The sequence below is a fragment of the Sus scrofa genome, chromosome 10 (assembly GCF_054392235.1).
Source record: "Sus scrofa isolate SSC_HxYL_T2T_F1_AM1 chromosome 10, Sscrofa_HxYL_maternal_Yorkshire_Landrace_v2.0, whole genome shotgun sequence".
Taxonomy (NCBI): domain Eukaryota; kingdom Metazoa; phylum Chordata; class Mammalia; order Artiodactyla; family Suidae; genus Sus; species Sus scrofa.
Genome location: NC_139392.1, coordinates 88852333 through 88879484, shown reverse-complemented (window position 1 = coordinate 88879484; position 27152 = coordinate 88852333). Strand labels below are relative to the sequence as shown.

The 27152-nt window shown below is 34.2% G+C and overlaps 2 long non-coding RNA genes across 3 annotated transcripts in view; one reads left to right on the top strand and one right to left on the bottom strand.

The window, feature by feature from the left end:
* LOC110255714 (uncharacterized) overlaps nt 1-27152 on the bottom strand; it is a 754959-nt gene that overhangs the window by 725226 nt on the left and 2581 nt on the right. The gene's annotated exons all lie outside the window — the stretch shown is intronic.
* Nucleotides 10009-24366, top strand: LOC146399588 (uncharacterized). Its single transcript, XR_014818234.1, has 3 exons — nt 10009-10202; nt 17823-20801; nt 24213-24366. It is a non-coding gene; the product is annotated as an uncharacterized LOC146399588 (long non-coding RNA).

The following is a 27152-nucleotide window of genomic DNA, read 5'->3' as shown; positions in this document are numbered from 1 at the left end:
TTATTTTGATTGATGCCAAACTACATTTGCCCTGTGCCAGGTACCCGGTCAAGTGCTTTTGTAAAAACCTGAATTCAGAGCCTCTTAATATGGCTAGGTTTAAAAAAAAAAAAAAAAAAAAAAAAAAGGCTAGGTTGGCAGTAGAAAGTTTGTCAAGTCAGATATTTTCATGTGAATGACACCTTTCTGAAACCCAGGTGTTTTGCAGGTAGGCAACTAAGTTCTGCCAGTTTACTTTCCCCAGATATACATCACATGTTCATGAAGTTAACAGATATGTTTCCCCTACAGATGGAGAGTGTTTACTCATATGTCTGTGTCATCAAATAGTATAAATTTGAAACTTTGGAAAAATCCCATTGTAATGAGCATCAATTTCATGATTTGAGTGTCAGAGTATATATGGACCATTCTGAGTGATTCTGGGTTAATAATGTAGGATGCTTATTTTTTTGTGTTGAGTTGGTGTTTGTAGAACTTATCTTACTTACTGGATGGCAAGTATAATTAATATTCAGTCTAAACACAAAGCTTCAGTTTAGGTCTAAACAGACTGATGAGTGGCAAGGTAAGAGAGAGACAAATTTTTCTAAATCTAGAAAATCCATAAGGGAACAACACAAATTACATATTAACTGTTCCAAATGACAGGTCTAGAGAAAAATAATAATTATTTATAGATATTTGACCACTTGAAGTAGGCAGTTCAGTAACAGAACAGAATAACATGGACATACAGTTCATTACATTTATATGGCTTCTCATATTCAAGACCTATATTGTTTCCCCATAATTTTCTCAGCGTCGTTCATTAGAAGAAAGATAAAGCAATTGTTAGATAAAGCAGTCTTCCAACGTAAGGGATTAAAGATATACTCTCTAAAGATTTTCCCTTTACTTAGGAAGTACTATGCTATATTTTTTTAGTAATCACAGACCTAAAATTTGGCTGAAGTCCCCAAGGAGCCAAGATTAGCTTCATATTTGTGACAATGTGGGCCTTCTATCATGTTCAGTCATCACCTTAGTGCTGAAAATAATTTTGTAATAAAAACTGTCAAAGGTAAGTGAAAGGTAAGTCTAGCAAATACAAAGCGAAGGAAGTTCCCCTCACCAAATCTCCTGACAGACAGCTTGATGCACTAGTTCTGGTTGCACACTTGCCAAGTTATTAAAACAAGGCAGACAAGCTCATACGAATATAGTAAGCTAATTGTTAAGAGGCTCAACTGCCTTGTCTGTGTGAAGTTTCTTCATTCTTTAAATTTCCTTAATCCATTTATCTAGCAATGCCTTGGCTAATTCGACTCACAAAGTGCTTTGGTTCTAGAATATATAGTTCCATCACCCTCATTTAAACTTGGGAAGAAGTGGTTAAATTGAATGGGATCAATTTAACTGAAAGCAGCTCACTTGTACAAAGGAGTCAATGGCTCATTTTATTCCCCAACTATAACCAAACTTTACCAATAATATTAATAATGAAGAATCAGCAGATATTCTCAAAATACCTCATTCCACAAATCGGAGGACTTTAGTAAGATTTTTTTCTTTTTTCTTTTTTTTAACTACCATGTTATTGACAAGAGTACAGATCACACAGGAGCTATTTCACACTATTCTCAGTTGAACTGAATCATAATGCCAGTGATAGAAATAATGTGATATGTTTAGGGGCAAATAAAAACAGCAAGAAAAATAAATGTATCTTTGCAAATATTACTTTTTCTGTAAGGAATGTAACTGATTCAAGTAAGAAGAAATGAAATGTCAAAGCATAAATTCCTTTAGCAATTAATGACGAATGGATCTGGACAAAGTATAACTCAAATTTCACCTGTGTCATGAAGAGTATGTTTATCACTCCAGGTGTAAATGATTCCTTTATATTTCTGAGCTTCTGACATTTTTAATATATCACATGTTGTAGCTATTTGGGGAGGTCTGCTTATTCCTGTGTGACCGTATTTTTTTAGTATGTAGTTTCATGTATTTAGTCATTCGGCACATTATCTATCAAATGTCTACTTTATACACAGTACTAGACATAAGTGGTAAATCAAGATCATTAATTTATCGGTCTTGTTCTTAGTGACTGTAAAAATTATTATATGGAGATCATCTCTTTTTTTTAAGTACAGCCTTTAAAACAAAGCACAAATAAATGTTCAATAGACACTGTGTGAATGATAAAAACATTAAGTTGATATGTCTATCTATATGCTTCATTACACCACTCAAAGTCCCAAGAAGCTGACTTTTGGCACCTGTGTCCAGGACTTCCCCAAATTACTCATACCTGGTTTTTGTTCTGATCACCCAGGTTTTTTGGTATTTGCTTCATATTTGAACATTTAATTTCTGCTTCTGATTATATTTACTGCAGGGGCTGCTGGTAACAAATTAACTGCCTCTCCTCACTATCCTTTCAGTTCAATAAGTTGATTTATTCTAACAGCTTCAGGTTAGAGAAACTTTATCAGGTCTCGGTACCTAAACAGATTAGGCACACCCCAGACTACTTTGCCAAAAGTTATGTCAGTCCCTGAACATCTTTAATGGTTGCTTTTTTAATTTTTTTTTCTCTATTGGGAAGGAAAGCTATTTGCACATGACTCTCCCATTCTACCCACCAACATCTCTCTGCCTCTTTCCCATTAACTCCTGAAGTCTTAACTTCATATTCTAATTTTATTTCATAGTCCTAGAACTTTCTATTTTTATGGTTTATGAATGTTTTTTACAATCTTCTTTAAATAATTTTCAAATTGAGAAAATGACTGTATCTTGCACAAGTTATTTAAACTCTGTGCAATAGGAAGTTAATTACCTTTTTTTATTTTTATTTTTTGTCTTTTTAGGGCCACACCCATGGCATATGGAGGTTCCCAGGCTAGGGGCCAAATCAGAGCTGTAGCCACCAGCCTATGCCACAGCCACAGCCATGCCAAATCCAAGCTGAGTCTGTGACTTACACTACAGCTCACCGCAACACCGGATCCTTAAGCCACTGAGCGAGACCAGGGATCAAACCCACATCCTCATGGATACTAGTCAGATTTGTTTCCGATGAAGACACAATGGGAACTTCTACAATTCTTCTTTTATAGGGCAGCTTTTAAGATTAGACATTAATACCTTTAAAGTGGTTCAAGTGGTGTCTGATACATTACAAGCATTAAAGCTGCTACTTGTACTTTATTATTACTGGTTCTATTAAATACTTCAAGAGATAAATCAAGATAGTGAAACTGTGAAATGAAACAAAAAATTAATAAAAATTTATACAATTAACAATAAATGAGCTTCATTAATATTGTATTAATTTTTCTATTTTTATCTTATGCCTAATAAAATAAAAAGGATTCTTTCAAGGATTTCTGGATTCTTTCTTCAAATATTTATTCAAGAATTATTATATATTTGGCACTATTCTAAATTCTGATAAAATAATAAACACAGCCAGCTAAAATCACTGGCTTCATGGAGTTTATCTTCTTGATGATAAAAGATACAACCATCTCTTTTTTTAATATAAAAAGAACTATTTTGGAATTCCCATTGTGGCTCAGTGGTTAACAAACCTGACTAGGATCCATGAGGACTCGGGTTCGATCCCTACCTTGCTCAGTGGGTTAAGGATCCATCATTGCCGTGAGCTGTGGTGTAGGCCGCAAACACGGCTTGGATCTGGTGTTGCTCTTGTGTAGTCTGGCAGCTATAGCTCTAATTTGACCCCTAGCCTGGGAACCTCCATATGTCATGGGTGTGGCTCTAAAAAGACAAAAAAAACAAAAAAAAACAAAAAAAACAAAAAACTATCTCACTTGTTCAAAATTTGATGCTTTACCAAGACTAAAATAAATAGCCAAAAACATAAAAGAAATACATCTTAGGAGCCAACATCTCATCTACTGCTTGGGCATAGATTCATGCAAACATGGTCAGAAGGCATCCCCACTCTGCTTATCACCTCATTAGGAAAAAAATCTAGGGGGAAACGATGGAGCAAGGGATATATTGGCAGTTTGGGACTGACATATACCCACTACTATATATAGAATAGATAACCAACATGGACCTACTGTGTAGTGCAGGGAACTCTGCTCAATATTCTTTAACGACCTAGATGGGAAAAGAATCTGAAAAGGGGGGGATATGTGTATATGTATGGCTGATTCATTTAATGTTGTACACCAATTATACTCCAATATAATTTTTAAAAAGGAAATAAATACGATTTCCTTCATCTGTTAGGTCAGTGGCTCTCAAATTACTGTCCTCAGCATCATCAGCACCAGCATCACCTGGCAACTTGTTGGACCTGCCATTTCTAGGGTCCCATCATGGACCTTCTGAATTAGAAACAATGGTGATGGAGCCCAGGAATCTGTGCTTAAAGAGTTCTCCTGGAGTTCCCGTCGTGGCGCAGTGGTTAACGAATCCGACTAGGAACCATGAGGTTGCGGGTTCGGTCCCTGTCCTTGCTCAGTGGGTTAACGATCCAGCGTTGCCATGAGCAGTGGTGTAGGTTGCAGACGCGGCTCGGATCCCGCGTTGCTGTGGCTCTGGCGTAGGCTGGTGGCTACAGCTCCGATTCAACCCCTGGCCTGGGAACCTCCATATGCCGCGGGAGCGGCCCAAGAAATAGCAACAACAACAAAAGACAAAAAAAAAAAAAGAGTTCTCCTGATGATTTGGACAAAATTGTTCAGGGTACAGTTGGGAGTTTCAAGCGAAGTGGAGAATGCTGGCATACCAAAACGAGACAGAATTAGCTGGCATGACTCATGTTAGTAATTACCATTTCTATATAGAGAGGCAATTTGCAAAGCTATTTTCATAAGCTTTATACCAGTCAATCTTTAATGCAGTGTACTATGTTAAGACATACATTCTTTGTGATGATTAATTGTGTATGTCAACTTGACTGGACCAAAGGATGCCCAGAAACCTAGTGAAGCACTATATCTGGGTATGTCTGGGAGGGTGTTTCTGGAATAGATTAGTATTGGAATTGGTAAACTGAGGAAATAAGATGGCCTTTCCATATAGAAGTTCCCAGGCTAAGGGGTCAAATAAAAGCTACAGCTGCCAGCCTACGCAACAGTAACAGCACACTCATCCAACAGGCTGAGTGCCTGAATAGAAAAGGAAGAGGAAGGTTGAGTTTGCCTTCTCTCTACATGACTGCTGAGACAGGACTTTTACCTTCTGCCCTCAGCACTCCTGGTTCTCAGGTCTCCAGACCCAGATGAGAATCTATACTATTGGCTCTGGGGTCCTCAGGCCCTTGAACCACACAAATGGTTTTCCTGGGTCTCTAGCTTACAGGTGTGTCAGATCATGGGACCTCTCAGCTTCTATACCTGCCTGAACTAATACTTTATAATAAATCTTTATAGAGAGGTTCTGTTTCTCTGGACAACCCTAATACCATCTTCATGTAGAATGGTAGAATCATTAAATTTCTCATAGAATTATAGATGGCTTTTAACTTCTGCTTGAATTCAGAATCCAAATTGGTCACCTGGCTAAGAATTACCTCACAGTGACTCTGGAATTTATCGCACATATATGTACCACTGCATGAGTAGTTTGGATCTAATCACTGAACAGGCAGTTCTTGGTCTTCCAGTTTATTTTTAACTGTAATTTGTTGGGTTTAGCCAGCTTTTCAGCTTTTTAAAAAATTTCCCTTTTTAAAAATTTTATTATAGTTGATTTACAATGTTCTGTCAATTTCTGCTATACAGCAAAGTGATGCAGTCACAAAAATATATACACTCTTCTTTTCACATTACCTTCCATCATGTTCCATCACAAGTGATTGGCTGAGTTCCCTGTGCTATCCAGTAGGGCCTCACTGCCTTTCCATTCTAAATGTAATAGTTTGCTCCAGCTTTTTAATTCATGCTAGAATTCTATAAAAATATCCCCACCTCCCTAATTTCTTCAGTTTTTTTTTTTTTTTTTTTTTGGTCTTTTTGCCTTTTCTAGGGCCGCACCCGTGGCATATGGAGGTTCCCAGGCTAGGCGTCTAATTGGAGCCGTAACCCCCGGCCTACACCAGAGCCACAGCAATGCAGGATCCAAGCCACGTCTGTGATCTACGCCATAGCTCACGGTAACGCCAGATCCTCAACCCACTGAGCGAGGCCAGGGATCGAACCCTCAACCTTATGGTTCCTAGTCGGATTTGTTAACCACTGAGCCACAACGGGAACTCCTCTTCTGTATTTTAACCAATATAAACATCTTTACAATATTCTTCTAATTAACCTCATGTTACTTCCTTCAGTTGCTGGCTTCATTCTAATTCTATTTTTGAACAAAAAGTATTTGACTCCGTCTTTAGCTACCCTTTGCATTTTATTTTGGGAGCATTTATACAATGAATCAGTTTAGCTACTTTGCACAGACAACTTGTTGAAACTGGAGTAGGTACAAAATCTGTTTTACAATTAAAATACTGATGAGTATTTGAGAGACTTGTGGACTTCAAAAAAGGTGATTAAATATTAAACTAATGATGTGGATTCAGAGAAGTAAAGGAAAAAAGACTGCCTTATTTAACTGAATAAGCCCCAAATAAAAAACACTACAAAGGTCTAACTGTCCAACCTATACTAGCAAAATCATTTCTACCTAACAATGACCTGACACACTGGCTATAGGATATTTTTAAAGCAGATATTGTGTGTTAAAAAAAAGAAAGATAAGGAGTTCCTGTCGTGGCGCAGTGGTTAACAAATCCGACTAGGAACCATGAGGTTGCGGGTTCGGTCCCTGCCTTGCTCAGTGGGTTAACGATCCGGCGTTGCCGTGAGCTGTGGTGTAGGTTGCAGACGCGGCTCGGATCCCGCGTTGCTGTGGCTCTGGCGAAGGCCGGTGGCTACAGCTCCGATTAGACCCCTAGCCTGGGAACCTCCATGTGCCGCGGGAGCGGCCCAAGAAATAGCAACAACAACAACAAAAAAAAAAAAAAAAGAAAGAAAGATAATTAATAGGATACTTTCTTAAAACACAATTTAATTAATAACTCTATATGAAAGTTTAATATGTGCCATCTTCTCCATTTCAACTTTGCAGCAACAAGATAAAACTGGTAATAATAATCCATGTAGGTTTTTCTGATGTCCTCACACAACTCTGACAACAAGGCGTCAGAGTTAAGAGGAAATAGTAGAAACTTTGAGTTGGGTGTTCTGATTGTGATGTATGCCAAACAAAGTATTTTGGCATGGGGTTTAGTTTCCATAGAGAAGAAAAATATACTTATTTGGGAAGATATTTTTCCTACTTTCCCTCAGCTTCCATTTCCAAGCAAGTAACGTCACTCATCACTATTTTTTTCATCATTTAATAATGGTGACTGACTAATACAATGAGTACTTTTTGAAATTAAGATGTTATTTGAAAAGGAATATTTTTTATTGCAATATGAATAGTCTGTCAAGTCTTTTTCATCCTGTTATAGCATCTGAACAGATGATGTTATCAACAATGAAGACAGAAATTAGAGTATCTAGTGAGATACTGTGATAACTAATTGAATAATCTAGAAATACAAATGTGGTTTTAGCACACTTTTGGTCAAATGAGAGACAATATTTCAATATCAATTTAAGAAATATAGTTTATAAGTTTCTAACTAATTTGCATGAGAGGCAACTTAGAAGAGTTACAAAAGAAAGCACCATAAGGGAACAATTCCAAAAAAGAAATAATCATGAACAAAAAAAGAATGTTATATTGATATATAACATACACATAGGGAACCTTGATCATACACTGTTCCATTATGCCTATGAACAATAATTCCAAAATTCTTGTCCAATACAGACAGAACATAATTATGCAGAATATTTTATATATATCCTAAAAAATAATCTTCATGTTCAAATAAATAAGCATGGATTGTATTTAAAAAACTAAACACATTTCAGATTACTACATTCACAATTACTGTAATGAGCTTTTAAACTGCCAATATGAACTGTAAATTTTCTAGAAAAAGACAAAGTAGCATTTCCCAAACATACAGTGCAAACAGTTGAGGACGCTAGTGTTCCACAAGCACATTTTTTTAAAAGTTTCCTTAAAATGTCCATTTCTGAAAACAAGGTAGTTCTCATTCTACGGAAGCACCACTAAAGTACAAAGGATAACTATTCTATACATAAATGAGTAAATGATGAAAAAATAAATCTGAACCCTGAAATTTAAAGTTTTAGAAATGCAAAATACTTATCTGGGTTAAGATACATATTTCTTAAATATTGTGGAATTTTAACTTTCCTTTCCATGTGAACACTCAGAAGTTAGACACAAAAACCACCAATGCACATGAAATACTTCAATATAAAGGGGAAGCTTTATATTAGCCATCAAAAAAGAAATATTATTAAGCAAAGCTTAACTACTTCAGGTGTCATTTGAAGTTCTTTAGGAGTTAAACATGTTGGATAATTTTAATGTCTTAGGATTTCTCTGAATTTACCAAGGACTTAAATACTTGGTCATTTCTTTCTTTTTTTTTTTTTTTTTCATTTGTTAACACAGAACAAAATTTTTAAAATTGCTGCATACCGCAAGGCAACTATATATCATGCAGACTTGAAGGGATGAAAGGAAGATACAGTACAGTGACACCCTACAAACAACTTGGAATCGATTACCAGACACATCTATTTTGTCAGGTTCTTAGGCCTTACCTAACACGACAAATACCCAATTGCCATATCTCGGAGAACATATCCCAACACTTGCTTCATATGACTCCCCTCTATTTTTCTGTTGAACTATTAATTCACAGTTGGGTCCTTGAAAGCCAACAGCAAAGGGAGGCCTCACTGTAAATGACTTTTTTCTTTTTTTTTAAGCATTTTTAAGTTCACAGAAAGATGGAGTGGACAGTCGAGATTTCCTACATACCTACCACTACACATGTACGACCTCCTTCATTATTTACATTTCCCATCAGAGAAGTACATTTGTTGTAATTGCTAAACCTACACTGAAAGATTACCTTCCAAATCCAAACTTCATACAAGGTTTCACTCCTGCTGTTGCATATTTCATAAGTTTGCACAAATGTATAATGACACACATGCACCATTACAGAATCGTATAGACTAGTTTCACTGCCCTAATTTCCTATGCATCCCATCTATTCATCCCTCCACCCACCTCATCCCAAGGGCCTCATTGATTATGAGCAAATACATTAATTCTATATGTCCCTAAATAAAGACACCTTACTCCTCACACAAATGCACTGCTCATATTATTAGAGTAAATCCTAACACATCAAATATAACTAACAGATAAAATATAAGAAACAAGACATATCCCCACCACTCTAAATACATAACGATTACATAAAAATAAAATTTAAATAATTTTCAGATTTCTACTTCCAGATAAGATGGATTACCAAGAACCTAATATAAGCCTACCACAAAACACCACAAGATAAGGAAAAAGATATGTCAGCTGCTCTCTGACATTAGGCAACAGATAGAGAGGGACTGCAGTTTCTGAGAGAGAGGAAACAAATGAGGTAAGCCTTAAAATCACACAATCACAGTGACTTTCTCACTAAGGCATTTTCTTTTCTTTCTTTCTTAGCTGCAGAGGCAAGGCGGAAAAGGTGGAAAACCCTACAGAGCCGAGCTGAGCAGATGATTTCTGAGAAGCTGAGAAGCAAGACACTGAAGTTCTTGGAGGCAGACACAGCTAGAATTCTAGAATTTGCACACAGAATTACCAGAGAAGAGGAAACTACTCAAAGAGAAAGCTCCAAACTCCTACTAGACATCCTCTTGAGTTTTTGATGAATCCTAGACCATATGTACTAAATTGAAATTATAGAAACAAGGCAAAAATCAAACTGAGAGCTATAAAATAATTCTCAGAACTTGCATAAGTTGGAAAGAGATATTCAAGTTCTGGAGAGTAAATGTAGAGAATACTTAGTGGACACCCCAGAGAATCAAACTTTAACAAGCTGATATGGAGCAAAGGTTCCTTCTAGACATACCTTGGCAAGTATTAAAACAGGCTTCCAACTGATCTACAAGCCAATCAACTACCTGTAAATTAGCAAAGCCCAACCCTTAAAGAAAGTCACCAAAATTCACTATGCAATATAATGCAACTGTCCAGTATGAAACAATTAGTTATTAGAAATGTCAAAGGTAAGACAATGTGACCAATAAAAAACAAGCAAACAAACAAAAAAAACCAGCCAATTTAACTAAAGAGCCAAAACGACAAAAATTAGTAAAGTTAGAATGAAAAAGCTACTATATACAAATTTGAAGGCAAAAAATGAAGGTAATGAGAAAAGAAATAACATATAAAAGAAAGCTAAACGGAACTCTAAGAGTTGAAAAAAAGTACTTTAGATGAACAATTAGCTAAATGAGACAAAACACTGAGGAAAAAACCACAGTGAACTTGAAAAATTATAGACTTAAAAATTAAGCAGAAAGACAAAAACAATAGGGACAAACTTCAGTGTGATCTCAGGACCTCTAATGTAGGTGGAAAAGGAGTCGCAGAAAAAAGGGGGGGGGCAGGAAAGAAAATGTTTTGAAAGAAAAGTGTCCAGAAATCTCCCAGTTTTGATAAAAATAATGGAATCGTACCAAGACTAATAAACACCAACATATTACATACAATGCATATAGATACATACACAGAGAACACACACCAAAGCTCACCATAAATAAATGCTTTAGAAAGTAACTAAATGAAAATCTTAAAAGTAGTGAGAATAAAATGTCAAATTATGCAGAGGGAAAATTATAAGCATAGTTGAAGACTTCTCATCCAAATTTATGCAAACCAGAAGACAATGAATTCCTAACTTTAAAGTACTAAAAGGAAAATATATCTATCAAGCTAGAATTCTTTTTTTTTTGGTCTTTTTAGGGCCACATCCATGGCAAATGAAAATTCCCAGGCTAGAGGTCAAATCAGAGCTATAGCTGCTGGCCTATGCCACAGCCACAGTGACGATGGATCTGACCCATGTCTGCAACCTACACCACAACTCACATCAATGCCGGATCCTTAACCCACTGAGCAAGACCAGGGATTGATCCTGCGTCCTCATGGATACTAGCCAGATTCCTTTCTGCTGAGCCATGATGGGAACTCCCAAGCTAGAATTCTATATTCAGTAATAATCTCTTTTAAAACTGAGAGTAAAATTAAAAATTAAAAAATAAATAAACAAGACAAAAAACCCAAGAAAAAATTTTTTATCAAATTAGAATGATATACTTTTAACAATTTCTTTAAGTAAAGGGGAAATAAAATCAGATGAAACTATATTTACACAAAGAAATGAGAAACACTGGAAACGATAAAAAAATGTGTAAATGTAAAATATATATTTATCATTTAAAATTGCTTAGATGATAACTGACATTTAAAAGAAAATCACATAAAACACTTTCTGGAGTATAACATAAAGAACTAAATATATGATAAAAACAGTATGAAGGCAGAAATGGACAAAGAGAAGTGTTTTTTATAGATATTTTCCATTATACATGAAGTAAAATCATATTATTTGGAGATAGACATGGTAAGTTCAAGTCTTCTAGCTACTAAAACAATATTATTATTATTTTTTAAACATTCCTTTTTTTTTTGGTCTTTTTAGGGCCGCACCCACAGCATATGGAGGTTCCCAAGCTAGGGGTCAAAATGGAGCTGTAGCTGTAACCTACACCACAGCTCACAGGAACGCCAGATCCTTAACCCACTAAGCAAGGCCAGGGATCAAACCTGCTTCCTTACGGATGCTAGTCAGATTCATTTCCACTGAGCCATGACGGGAACTCCCTAAACCAATATTGGAATATGATGGGACCATAAAACTACTCTCTTAATACAAAAGAAGGCAGTAAAAGAAAAGAAAAGAAACAAAAAATAGAGAAAAACAGAAAACAAATAGAAAATTTGTAAATTTAAATCTAATGCTATTAATTATAAATTGCTAAGACACTTTCAGTAAAATGTAAAAATCGAGTAGGTAAAATGTTGAAAACCCTATCAAGTACTTCCAACTAAAAATTCATTTTAACTAAAAAATTAAATAAGTTAAAAGGAAAAGGATGGGAAAAGATACACATAACAATAAGCAAGAAAATCTCAACAATTAAAACATCGGAAAAGTAGACTGAAGAAAGGAATAGTAGGATAAAAAGAGACATTTTATAAAGGGTTAACTCTGCAAGAACTTAAGACAATCATAAATGTATATGAAACCCTAAGACATTTTCAAAATAAACAGAAACTGACAAAATTGAAAGGAAAAATAAACAAATACAAAATTGTATTTAGAAATTTAACACTCTTAGTAACAGATAAAGTGGTTGATAAATGAATAAATAAATAACAAGATTATAGAAGAGGTGAACAACACATAAATTGGAACTAATTGATATTTATAGAAAAAAATGTTTCACAGCTTAACAATTATTAAAATATTTTGAAATTACAGGCTTTCAAGAGTATCTATTAATGGCACTAAGAACCATTTTTAAATTTAAACTTGCAAAAAAATATAAGTAAATTTTACATAAATTGGTCACAAATCAATGTGAGATACTGGTGTGTTAAGATAATAAGTAAAACAATGGACGACTACATACTGGCCATTTATTTACTTATTTCTAAACTATCAAAATATATGTGCTTCATACGAAAGTTATGCTAGCTGGAAACAATGAGAACATTTTGCAAATATTTAAGAAGAGTTTAAAAACATACCATCAAGACAGTCAAAGTCAGCCAACGATCATTTTAATCATTCATCCTTTAAAAATTTTTAACTTATCCATGCAGCTAACTTTCCCAAGCAAGAAGAACTTTTTTTTAAAACAGGAAATGGCTTACACTATTCTATAGGAAAATTTAATCAAGCTATCTTAGGAAGTAGGTTGAAGCAATGTGAATTTGTATCATTCAGTACTCAAAATGGTAGGGTAAAATGCCTTCCTAGTGTCATAACTTATTTCATTTCTATCCCTATATAGACACAGGTCCTCATCTTTCTTTTATGACAGATACATAGGATTCATAGCATGACAATTTGAGTCATTCTAATGAGGTGTTTGATACTGAGAAAAACTGCAAACTAAGGAGAAAATATAAAGAAAAATTATTCTGAGATCCTCATGGGTAGATGGAATATTGCCCCATCTCAATAGAAGGGACACATCCCCTAGAAGGTTATTTGAATACATCCTCAAATTTTGGAGAATTCTTAAATAAATAATATAAATATCCTATTTTTAACAACCTGCTATGCAGGAAAAGTAAAAACAAAAAAAAAGAAAATAATAGTTTTGCATTGTTTAGAAGACTTAATACATTTTAACATTTTATCATCTCTGTCTCCCATAATAATGTTATTCTTAACAATCAAAACTAAAGAAATGAAAAACACCAGGTTCAGCAGGAACATTTAATTGCCTTTCATCCTTGCAAATGTATTTTCAACAGTCTTGTGATTCAAAGATACAATTAAAATGCTTATCTTTCATTCTTTCAAAGAGAAGGTCATATTTCTGGCAGAGAGAAACTGTAATGATCTTGCTTTTTTTTTGTATCTGTAGTATGTTTCACCTCCTACTGACATCTAATTGAAAATAAAACTCTCTTCGGAATGCATTATGAGCCAGAAAATTGGTTGGAATATGGATCCTCATTGGTAATTGCTTCATTCAAGAACGGACCAAACTTTTTATCTATATTAAAACATCTTTGATTTAAAAAAAAATCATTGCAGAATACCACTTAGAAAATTAGTACATTTTGTGGAAGAAATTTAAACAAGATGATTAAGATGATAAACTTATTTTGTTAATTCTTTATTTATGGCTTCCTGTAAGATTTTAGTCAAAGTTAAAAACACAACATATTAAAATTTAATCATTTCCTCTATGTTTAAAGATTTGAGTTTCAGAAAACAAATAATCTTCATACCACATAAAATGCAATTTCTACACATTCTACATAAAATGCTTATAAATTGAAGAGAGCCAAAGACAATTCTTTCTAGTAGCTATTAAACTGCATTTCAGACTTACAGATGTTAAAAAAAAAATGGCTTTAAAGAGAGCTGTAAAGTTTTTTTGAAGACTGATCATTATAACATCAGATTTTCACAAAAGCATCAAATCCAGAGAGAATCTAAAGTTACATTAAATTAAATAAAGAAGTATGTGAGATTATAAATATATATATATATATATATAGTACTAAGGAAAATATTTATCTCTAACAGAATCCTTTAATGAAAAAAGGTGAGAAATTCAAGACAGAAAAGTGAACTAGAACATGTTATGTCAGATGAGGGAATGCAGTAAAGTACCAGAATGTCAGAAATCGAGAAAATATGTATATCATGTATGCTGGAACATTTTAGGTAAAACTAACCTTATGACTAGGTGTTAGACTGTCCCATTTCAACAAATGGGTTGGATTCCTCTAGTGGGCATTTGACTAAATCTAGGGATAAGGAAAAGGGCTTATCACCAGTCTACTGGATTGTGCACTAAATCTGAAGGAACTGAATACAAAGTAAAGGCTCTAAAGGAAGAAACAAAATTGTCGATCACCTATATTTTCGTATATATGAAAATATAAAAGAATTGGTAACATTTTTGAATTAATGAAATAATTAAACATGCTAGAAATATGGGCAATGTAAATATCAACTACATTTCCATACAATGCAAAAAATATTAGAAAATGCTAATTTAGAAGTTAAGTTTTCCAAAGTATAAATGTTTGTGTGTAATTTATAGTTTGAATACACATTTAAGATATATACTGTTTCAAAATATATGTATATATACTTATACATATGCTACATATAATGTGCTATGTATTATGAATTACACATTTCTATATACCTTATATATATTTAACAAAATATGGGAAATATTTATGGTAAAATTTTAATATGGTATTTAATATTACCATATTATCATATATCAACCTAAATAATGAAATATACCACAGTCATAGGCATATTTTAAATATATCAACCATCTCCAAATTGACTAAAAGAGTTGATACAATGCTCACTCTGATTTTAAAATTGATATGGAAGAACAACCATGAATGACCAAGATACCCTTTGAAGGAGAGAAGATATCAAGAACTATTTTAGCACAGCAATAGGACAAAATGACTAATGAGACAGAATTGAAAACTCAAAAATAGACCAATATACATAAAAAAGCAAAGAAAAAATACGTGACAGTTTTGTAAATAAGACTTCAGCAATTGATTTCTATTAAGGGAAGAAAATAGAATTATTTTCTTATAATTTTAATCTTATAATTTTTCCAAATGAATAAAAAATTGAATTATCAAAAGCAAAATTTTAAAACATTTGAAAAAATATATATGAATATATTTATAATGTCTGAGTAGAAAATATTTTTTAGACAGGTTCAAGGAAGCCCACAGCTTAAAAGGAATTATTGATAAATTTGACATTAAAATTGAAAACCCTCTTTAAGCAAATAAATAACAAAGGAACTATTTAAAAGAGCCACATTAAAAGTATTTGCTTAATATGTGACAAATGACTTGTATCTATAGTATATAATCTTTCTCTCTATATATGCAAATAATACAACACATGCATATATTACTTACACCTAGTAAAACACAAGTAAATATTCTGTAGATAAAAATATTAGCAGGTGATGTTGATTTTGACGCTAGGTGAGACAAAAGACGGAGGACAGGTTACCTAATGGATTCGGACTTGCCAAAAAAACGCTGAAGCCCTGCTATAATTTCAGTTTGTTTAGACATCATTTCCTAAAGAAAAGGCTTGTCTGAGTGTATCTTTAAGCCAAGAAAAACTATATAATTAAAGAAACTACTGAGATGATTCTTCTGATCACTATGGCTGTTTTTTTGTTGTTGTTGCTCTTGTTGTTGTTGCTCTTGTTTTTCTTGTGTTTCTTTTAAATCAAGGATTTACTTTGATTAACAGAAAATTAAGTATGTAACCAAAGTACTACGCGATAAGATCCCGAACCGGATACAGGAATGTCCAATAGAGTAAATAACATGAAACATTAGTAATTAGACCATCTGGATTAAAATTTTCTACTGGTTATCTGTAATAACTGCAAGGCCATATATGGCCAGTTTTTAAATAGTATATGGATGTTAGTTCCTCTTTCAAAAGCATCCTGAGGTTTATTTTAATTGAACCTCACTAATGTTTTGAGAATAGATTGCAGCAAAGTAAGGGTCATAGGTGGAGATAAAAACACAAGGTTATTGTGAAAAATCCAGTCCAGAATACAGGCAGAGCAAAGGCAGAAGAGATGGCAAGAAATGGTCAGAATCTGGAGGTAGTGGAGACAATGGATTTTCATTGCACTAAATGTGGATGTGAGAAAAAAAAAGACAGAGATGTTAAACATGGCTCCAAAAGTTTTGGCCTTGAGCCATTGGAAGGATGGTGTTATTATCAACAGAATGGCAGCTAGAGTGAGATTGTCTAACCTAAGTGTATCTTCTAATTTAGAATCTTGGCTCTGACGTGCACCATGTAATTTTAGACAGTACTTAACCTTTAAAAAAAATTATGTAGGAGTTCCCGTCTTGGCGCAGTGGTTAATGAATCCGACTAGGAACCATGAGGTTGCGGGTTCGGTCCCTGACCTTGTTCAGTGGGTTAACGATCCGGCGTTGCTGTGAGCTGTGGTGTAGGTTGCAGCCGCAGCTCGGATCCCGAGTTGCTGTGGCTGTGGTGTATGCTGTCGGTTACAGCTCTGATTTGACCCCTAGCCTAGGAACCTCCATATGCCGCGGGAGCAGCCCAAGAAATAGCAAAAAAAAAAAAAAAAAAAGACAAAAAATAAATAAATAAATAAAAAATAAAAAAATTACGTATCTTTTATTATTTATTTATTTATTTTTGTCTTTTTGTCCTTTTATGGCTGCACCCGTGGCATATGGAAGTTCCCATGCTAGGGGTCTAATCAGAGCTGTAGCCGCTGGCCTACACCAGGGCCACAGCAATGCCATATTCAAGCCGGGTCTGTGACCTACTCCACAGCTCACGGCAACGCCAGATCCTTAACCCAGTGGGCGAAGCCAGGGATGGAACCCGCAACCTCATGGTTCCTAGTCAGATTCGTTTCTGCTGTGCCATGATGGGAACTCCTATATCTTTTATTGTTTTTAACAAATTTTATTGGAGAGCAGTCGACTTAGAGTTGAATTAGTTTCAGATATACAGCAAAGTAAATCAGTTATACATCTATCCATTCCTTTTCAGATTCTTTTTTCATACAGGTTATCAACAGTATTATGAGTAGAGTTCCCTGTACTACACAGTGGGTCCTTGATACCTATCTATTTTATATATAGTAGTGTGTATATGTCCACCCCAGACCCCTGATTTATCTCTCCCACCCAAAATACCCCCTTTGCTAACCATAAATTTGGTTTCAAAACCTTTGAGTCTTTTTCTGCTTTGTAAGTTCTTTTGTACCATTTTTTGTTAGATTCAACATATTAGTGATCTCATATTTTTGTCTTTCTCTTTCTGACTTCATTTAGCACAATAATTTGTAGGTCCATCCATGTTGCTGCAAATGGTGTTATTTAACTTTTGCCTCTCCTTTCCCTTTTATGTCAAAAGGATTTGGTAATATTATTACAACATAAAGATCAATCAGTGAGAGAATTTATGTGAGGTATTTAGAAGAGTAGATGGTAAAAAAAAAAATTATTTTCTATTATTCTTTTAAATCCAGCCCAAGAAGAAAGACTGGCTATGCAGACAGAGAGGTGGTGCTAGTCAGAGAGAAACTTCTGAAGTCACAGTCCACAGGCTGAAGATCATTACATTTGAGTAAAACCAAGCCATTGAATGTACTTCCGCTTAATCAAATCCTGTTTGCTCAACCAAATGAGTAACTGGCTGCCATGAAATCTGCCTCCAAATGGACCATGACTAATGGATACCAAAATGGATGATTTAGTGGCAAAGTTTAGTCTCGATCAATGTTATCTAACAAGGTTAACTTCTCAGTTTTCCACCCTCCTGTTTGAAAACAAAATAGGTTAAATTGTTGCATGATGGTGGACTCCAGCTGGACAACCTGGTCCATTTATATCTTTGCTATGTGACATTCACTTCACTCATTTATGAATGGGTATAACAGTATTAATAATCCTACAGGATTTTTCAGTGGACTAAATGAAACTGAGAAGGTAAATCACAGTGCAATGCTAAGGGTATAGTAATTGTTCAATAAGTGCTAACTATTATGATAATGATAAAAATACTGATGATAAATGGAATTATGGTATAGTCATTCATGAATTGGTAATCAAAAAATGACAAAAATTATTTGTAATAACATTCACTACTTATGTTTTAGTAACTTTTAAAAGTTCAATAAATAAATTATTCATGAGTGTTTAATAATAGAATCAGGTGCCATAACCCTCACATAGATAAAATATTTTAGGTTTTCATATGGCTCCCAAACAACATACCTCCAGTTACTTTTTCCCCATTCTTTTTCTAAGAAAAATAACATATTCAGTTCTATGTATATGTTAGCATCCTTTAGGACTCTTTAATCTCTTTTTGAAGCACTGTAGAAAGTAATGAGATCCCCAAAGAAAGCATGAAGGGCCTCTAAATAACCAGAAAGGAACAGCTAATCTCTTACAACCAAGCCTTGTAAAATAGCAATTTGTTCATTAATGATAGAAATAAAGCATCTTCACTTGAGGATTAATCCTCATCTTCCATAAAACAAATTCATCCTCTGTATACATGTGAAAAGAAACATAGACAGGGCTATAGTTAGTGCAGTAAATCTTGCATAATACACCTGCATTAATAGCGCTGTTTAAAAAAAAGAAGGAAGGAAAGAAAATCTCATTAGCACTTTATCTCATGAAACACTTAGAGGTAATCAGCAAAGGAAGGGGGTCTTTCAATGCAATTAGTGACGTTAAATTTAAAGAAAATTAGAGGGGCTATCCTCTTTCCAATTCCTAGTCAACTTTGAGTCACTGGGCTAAATTCTTTAAGGGTTGGTTCATTAAGAAACAATCACAGCAGGTGTAGTTTTCCATGTTAAGATAAGAACTAGCATGTTTTATGCCTCTAGGCTACCCAGTAGGACACTAAGGGAATATTTCCCAGCACAGCATATTTATTTGATTTTTTTTTCACCCCTGAAAGCGTGCAGGACTAGGTTCCAGAAATAGTAAATATTTATATCACACTTTGTATTTGAATCATGCTTTCTTTATATTTGTCTTGCTTTATTCATTTTACATTTGGGCAAGACTTCATATTTTACAAAAAGGTCTACAATCATTTCCTTGGGCTACTTAATCAAATGTGTGTATTAAGTCCAGCATTACCTATTTTAAAGATAGAAATGCCTGTATCTGTCAATTTACCTATAACCTATCTATATTCATTATTTATCTTCTACCTTTTATCTATCTACCCAACCAGCCATATGTCCATCCATTTTTACATCTATTTATCTACCTACCTATCCTTCATATATTGTTACTTCTGAAATTACATAGAGGCAGGATTTGATTTTTAAGACCTATTTGTTAAAACTACCATACAAAAGTTCCTTTTTTAATTGAAATGCTGTCTTTAGGACTGAAATTGTATTACATTAAAAGTGCCTGTCAATTTCTATATTCTTGTGACTTTTTTTTCAGGAATAAGCATTATATTTGTTAAGTCATTTTCAGCATCTATGTAGATAGTTATGATTTTTTCCCTTAAATAAAACTAAAACCATGCATTATAATATTGAATTCCCTAATAGTGTATCAAATTTACTTTTAGAATAAATCTCCTATCATTAGCTTAATATAGCAGTGGATTTTTAAAAAATATTTTACTTAGTACTTTTGCATCTATATTCAGAAATGATATGTCTATTGTTTTCTTTTTTGTATTGGCTTTTTCAAATGTAGGCAATAATGTTACACTTGCTTCATAAAATAAATTAGGAAAGTTTCCTTTATTTTGAAACTCTGAAACAATTTATAGCATAGTGGCACAAAGTAGGTTTGGTGGACTTTGTGGGAATTTAACCATCAGGAACATGAGAAACTTCCCATCTGCTTCTCCCTCTCACATCTTCCTGAAAGGTATTTATCTAAATCAGACCTATAAAATTTCATACCTGATACATAAGCATGAACAGGAAATGTTTTCCATGAGTCTAATGTATAATCCAAGAAGGTATATCTTCGTATCTTTTACACACTCCATGGGCTTCCTACCTAAGCTATAGTAGAACCAAATGTGACTTGATCCTCTGCTTCCATGTCCAACTTTCACCAGACCCTAAACCTCGTAAACTTCACATATAAGTTTCAAATACACTTCCTATTTTCTGAGAAAAATTTCTAACCAGGGTCAGTATTTTCATAATTATATACCCCACATCCTATTGGTTCTGCTTCTCAAGAAAATCCTACCCAATACCCCCTTCTTTTCTTATGCAGAGGTTATAGACTAATGATGAATGAGCAACCATACCTCCAGGCCTATCCTGAAAAATAAGTGCTACAGCCAGAAAGGTAAGGCCTGACCAGCATTAGGCCTTTATAACTGGGCTGTGGATTAAACTGAACCACACAGACTGATAATGTACAGTCATCTAAAAGGCAACACATATGGAGTTCCCGTCGTGGCACAGCGGAAACAAATCCAACTAGGAACCATGAGGTTGCAGGTTTGATCCCTGGCCTCGCTGAGTGGGTTAAAGATCTGGTGTTGCTGTGGCTGTGGTGTAGGTTGCAGATGCAGCTCAGATCTGGTGCTGGTGTGGTGTAGGCCGGCAGCAACAGCTCCGATTAGACCCCTAACCTGGGAACCTCCATGTGCCACGTATACAGCCCTAAAAAGACAAAAAAACAAAAATGAATAAATAAATAAATAAATAAATGGCAACACATATGAATGGAAACTGAGCATATAAAACCCACAAATACCTACTCTCCTAAAATTGTATTTTGTAATTCTGCATCCTCGATATTCTCCCTGTATTACAAAATATATCACTTTTCGCAATTAGAAATTTCAGCAAAATCTGGTATCTAAAAATGCACATACTTTAAAAATAGAAATTCAACAATATATTAGGACACATATGAACATAGTTATCTAACTGCATACCATAGAGCTCAAGAATTAATACATTTTAGGAAGTATCTCAGTGTGTATACAATGAAGGTAGAGAGTGAATCAAGCACATGAGAAATAACATAATTCTATTTTTTTAAATTACATCAAGCTTTGGAAAAACTGAGTACACAGTTTTCCTAGTTCTAATATATATATACATTTTTACATACGCTATAATACTTTACGAAAGTCACTAATATTATTCTCAGTGTGTTAATTTGTAAATGGTGAAATACGATACCAGTAGAGTTGTTGAGATTCAATATATGCTAAATCACTTTGAAAACCATAAGATCTTATGCAAATGTTAGGCTGTGTATGTTTTGGAAGAAAGATCCTTAATGCCTGTGTTATTATTAATCTAAGAAGCCTCTACTGAGAATGGAAGTGAAGTTTTAGCAAATGCAAATCATGATTAGACCCTTGGAGCCCAAATTATATAGCATATCAATGACACTGTATAGAAGCACAGTTTTTATGACTATAATACTTGGGAATATCAACTAGCTGTCATGAAAATTTACTCGAAGGGAGTGAAGTTCATCTACAAAAAAAGTTGGTAATTATTCTCCAACCACATTTTGTTTTTACCTACAAACAACTGTTCATGATAAAAATAATCATACATTTTTCCATTTAAAGATATGCACATTTAGATACACTTCATTTGAAAATTGCAAATATTTAATAGACAAAGAATTCCTAGAATTTGAAAAAAGACTCATTCATAGGCATATTAAGAAAAAGACAGGGCAGAAATCATTGAATTCAGGAAGTAAACTTGCAGAAAACTATTCAGGAGTAAGTTATTCCTTTACATAATGATTTCTCATTTACTAGTTTCTCTATTCTGGATTACGGAAGTTTTTCCTAGATGGTACTCACCACAATACAATCTCCTACGTTTAGACCACTATAAACAAACATGCAATGTGCCTTATTTAACTTAAAATGTAACATACTAACATACCAGCTAAAACATTTAACTAAATCACATGGGGTTATGTACTTTACATCTGAGAATGAAAAATATCAATATTGTTTTGAGAAAGGAAAAGAAAGTTAGCTCAAAAAGAAAAACAAGGGAGTTCCTGTTGTGGCACAGAGGAAACAAATCTGACCAGTATCCATGAGGATGTGGGTTTGATCAGGGCCTTGCTCAGTGGGTCAGGGATCAGGCAATCTGGCTTTGCTGTGAGCTGTTGTGTAGGTTGCAGACATGGCTTGGATCCTGCATTGCTGTGGCGTAGGCCGGAAGCTGTAGCTCCGATTTGACCCCTAGCCTGGGAACTTGCATATGCCACGAGAACAGCCCTAAAAAGCAGAAAGAAAAAAAGAAAGAAAGAGAAAAAGAAAGGAGAGAGAAAAGAAAAATAAGTGCTATTAAAAAATCAGAGGTAAAAAGAGACAAAAGACACACATAGTAAAGGCATTTAAAAATACATCTTCATGTTGTTTATAAAGCATACAATTTCTGAATCTATACGCTTTTACATTTTTTATTTTACTTTGGCTTGGTTTTGAGCATCAATATAAAATATTAAAATAATTTCCTTATCGCATCCTGAAGTAGCTTGGAAATTATCCATCTTTGTCTTGTGAGATGAATGAAGTTCGGTGAATGAAAGAAACCAACACTATTTTCAAATTTGATCTCAGCAAGGGTGAGTAAGCTGCAGCTGCATTTCCTTGTTATAATTAATTCCTGTTGGACAACTTCATTACCAGGAGTTGGAAGGCTAATGTAGAGGGCTGGGTTTCCTGAGGCCAGCTTCAGTCTGGAGCATGTACAGCTGTGGAATTTCAGGAAGGAGGGAAGTTGTTCAGAAAACGATGGAACAAGCATACATAATACCAGAGAGAGCTGTCTGGCAGTTCAACATAGGGATCTGTAGCCTCCAATCTGAGTTATAATCAAAACAAGAGGAGAAAGAAGTCTTTCGCCTTTGGCATCAACATTTTCTTGGCTATTCACTAAATATCCTGTTTACATATTTGCATGGAGATGAGAACTGTAGTAGCTTATTGTCAATGTTAACCTGTGGACATTTTCTGTATTTTTCTTCATCCTAGCCATATTTTTTCTTTGGTCAAACATCAGTTTTATTATAAGATGTTAATTCACTATGCAGATGTTCCCTGCATATGTGGTCTCAGAGGAAACATCTCAAAATACCTAATTCTCAAATATTGATTTTATCTCATCAGAAACCAATATAGTTCATAAAATAATTAAAGAAACATGAAATAAAATAGAACCATATCTATAGATAATTGGGACAACTATAATTTTTCTTTTGGATAATCCTGTGTTAGGAATCTGGGTTTGAAAGAAGGTGGTTATGAGTATCCTCAGCTTCAGGTGAACAGAGCAAAGACAATTCTTCATGCTTCTTCTGCATTCTGGTTTCCTCTAGTGATATGCCTGGTTATTTACTTCAATTGGCCCTCCAGCTCAAAACAATGAAAGCATTTGTTAAAGTATGTCTGAAAATTAACTTAGTATCTATAAAAATAAATCCCTTGGTCTTTTTTCCCCCTGTATGAAAGCTTGTATCCAGAAACATACAAGAATTATCAGAGCACTGGGTATGCTTGTGTCCTGAGAGTATTCCCAATCCTTGACATTTATACTTAAGAGAGAAGGAAAGGATTAACAGCAAGTCTGTGACTCAGCCCCCCTAGACTCTAGTATTCCTTAACGAATGACTAATCTCAACAACTCTCCATACATACATACTTTAATATTCACCAGAAGAAAGATTTAAGAAGTCCATTACCTTTAAAATATGCATTTTAGAAGAAAACGGACAGTCTCTCTGAATTGTACTTTACTAATTAATTTTAAATTATGGATGAGTGGTAATCACATAAATGTTTTCATCAAGAGTTATAAACTGAGGAGTTCCCATCGTGACTCAGTGGTGAATGAATCCGACTAGGAACCATGAGGTTGCAGGTTCAATCGCTGGCCTTGCTCAGTGGGTTAACGATCCGATCCGGCGTTGCCATGAGCTGTGGTGTAGGTCGCAGACACAGCTCGGATCTGGCGTTGCTGTGGCTGTGGTGTATGCTGTCGGCTACAGCTCTGATTCAACCCCTAGCCTGGGAACCTCCATATGCTGTGACTGCAGCCCTAAAAAGCAAAAAAAAAAAAAGAGAGAGAGAGAGAGAAACTGAGAAGACCCAAAACTAAAGGAGCTTCCTGTGTGGAAAGTTTTCACACACATCAATGAGAACTCATCTGTCAATCCGAAACCAAAATAGGTTCTAAGAAATGCAGGGAAAGGAACAGCTGGAAATGTCAATAAACATAGGACATAGAATTTAGGCTAATAGGCATAGTCAATAAAAATATGAAACTTTTCTATCTTATTGATAAAACATGGAAATATAAATTGAAAATATCACTTTAAAAAGAGAAAAATATTATAAAAATAATATTGCTTGACATGTAGGTAAGTGCACATGAGAAAGTTGATGCTTAGACGAACTGGATAAAACTACTTTGGAAAAACATTTAGTAGTATCTAGCACATTTGAAGATGCAAATAAGCTATGACACAGGATTTCCATGCATAGGTGTGCTGCATAAAACAATGAATTCACTTATCACTACAGCATATAAATTAACAGGGACTTATCCACACTGGCCCACTGGAACCTAGCTGAATGTCCTTCACAGCACCTAGATAAATACATGTTGAATGACTGAACATCATACAAAAGTAAAAATGCAAAATTATACCAAAGATAAATCTTCTATAAAAAAAAATTAAAGAAAGGAACCTAAACACAATATAATATATATATGATTCCAACTACAGTAAGGTCAAAACAGCCAAAACTAATCTATAATATTTAAGGAAGTATACATGGTTGTTAAAGTAGAAATAAAAGAAAGGAGAAGAGGAAGTGGCAGTGGGTAAAAATGCATTGGAATTCTCTATGTTTCTTGTTTTTCTATGTGGAAATCAGTTATTTATTCACATTTATTAATTTGTTCTTATAGGTGCTATGCATATACATATAAATATATGTGATATTTCATTGAGAAGTCTCTTCAGAGACTTCAAAAATCTACCCTAGTATCAGTTAATTCTCAATATTTAATTTTCTGAGAATAGCGGTAAATATTTGTTTCTTAATTCTACAGTTAATAGAGTATAAACTAGAAATCAGACAGAAGTTCTCAAGCAAAACTGAAATGTTGATCAAATTTATCAAAGAAATATTTATTACAGCATTCCTCTAATTATACTAGGACAGAAAATGAGAAAAAAAAAGAGTCAAAGATAAATAGAGAATTAAAAGTGGATATCTTAAGTGATTTCTGAGTTAATATATACATAAAATTAAGGGGAGGTAGATAATATACTCTGAAAGAAAAAAAAAAAAACTTTTGGTTTACAGAGTTGAAAAGTCCAAAACATACTGCATAATGCACAAGATAAACTGATGATATGCAATAAATAAATTCCTTTGAAAGTATTAATACTTTGCTACCTTGTTACTTTCTTAACAGTATTTCCTCTTAATCTCAAAAGAATGCAAACACAGTAGACATAACTATAAGGCATTCAACCATATGCAATAACACAAAATTAAAATTATTTTAATTTACCTTATTTTCCTTTCCAAAGTTTTATCAGATACACACTCCAAAATAAGCAAGGCTACTTTGATTATTCCGTACTTTCTATTCCTCATAAAATTGTTTTATTGTTATTACCACAGCAATAGGACTATGGCCTTTTGCCATGGAGTGCAAATATTTTACCTATATTCAATTATGCCTTGAACAACTTTAATGTTATGAAAAATTGGGCCTATGAAAATGTTTTGAGTTTTTCTGACTTTCGTAAAGGAACTATAAATATTCTTGGAAGCTCAGGAAAATTATTTCATTTTTGAACGAAAATAGTGCCTATTGTACTGAGGTTATAAAAAAAAAAAAAAGTGTGTTTTAGAGTTAAGTTTCTTTACAAATGCTAGGCAAGGAGTTCCCGTTGTGGCGCAGTGGTTAACGAATCCGACTAGGAACCATGAGTTGCGGGTTCGGTCCCTGCCCTTGCTCAGTGGGTTAACGATCCAGCGTTGCCATGAGCTGTGGTGTAGGTTGCAGACGCGGCTCGGATCCCGTGTTGCTGTGGCTCTGGCGTAGGCCGGTGGCTACAGCTCCGATTCAACCCCTAGCCTGGGAACCTCCATATGGCGCGGGAGCGGCCCAAGAAATAGCAACAACAACAACAACAAAAAAGACAAAAGACAAAAAAAAACCAAAAACAAATGCTAGGCAAAAATATACCTAATTGTCTTCTCCAAAAAATATATAAATCAGTAACAAGAGCAAATAAATCCACACTTTATCCATGCTTTTAGCACAAGTAGGAAACAGAGAATACTACAATGGTTGAATTACTGTCAGTGAGGAGTTCATATTTTATCATGTGGTTGTCATGTTATTTGTTGAAGAAATATTCTGAATTTTTTTGAATAGTATAATGTAATTTATTATTTAATTGTTTTATGTAAAATAGTATTATAACATGACGGATCATTGTTGCCATTTTACTTCTTTTTGCTATGACTTTACTTTGATCATTATCAGAATGGTAAACCCTGCTTTTTTTTTTCTTAAAGTGAGGTATATAACTGACACATGCCATTCCATTAGCTACGAGTATACAATGTAATAATTAGATATGTGTATGCATTGCAAAATGATGACCATAATAAGTCTAGTTCACATCTGTCACCATACATAGCTAAAGAATTTTCTTCCTCGTGATTGAAAGGAAGAACTTTGAAAATCTACTCTCCTAGTAACTTGCCTAAATGCACTATAGTATTATTAACTATAGCCACCATTCTATTTATTGCATCCTCATGACATTTA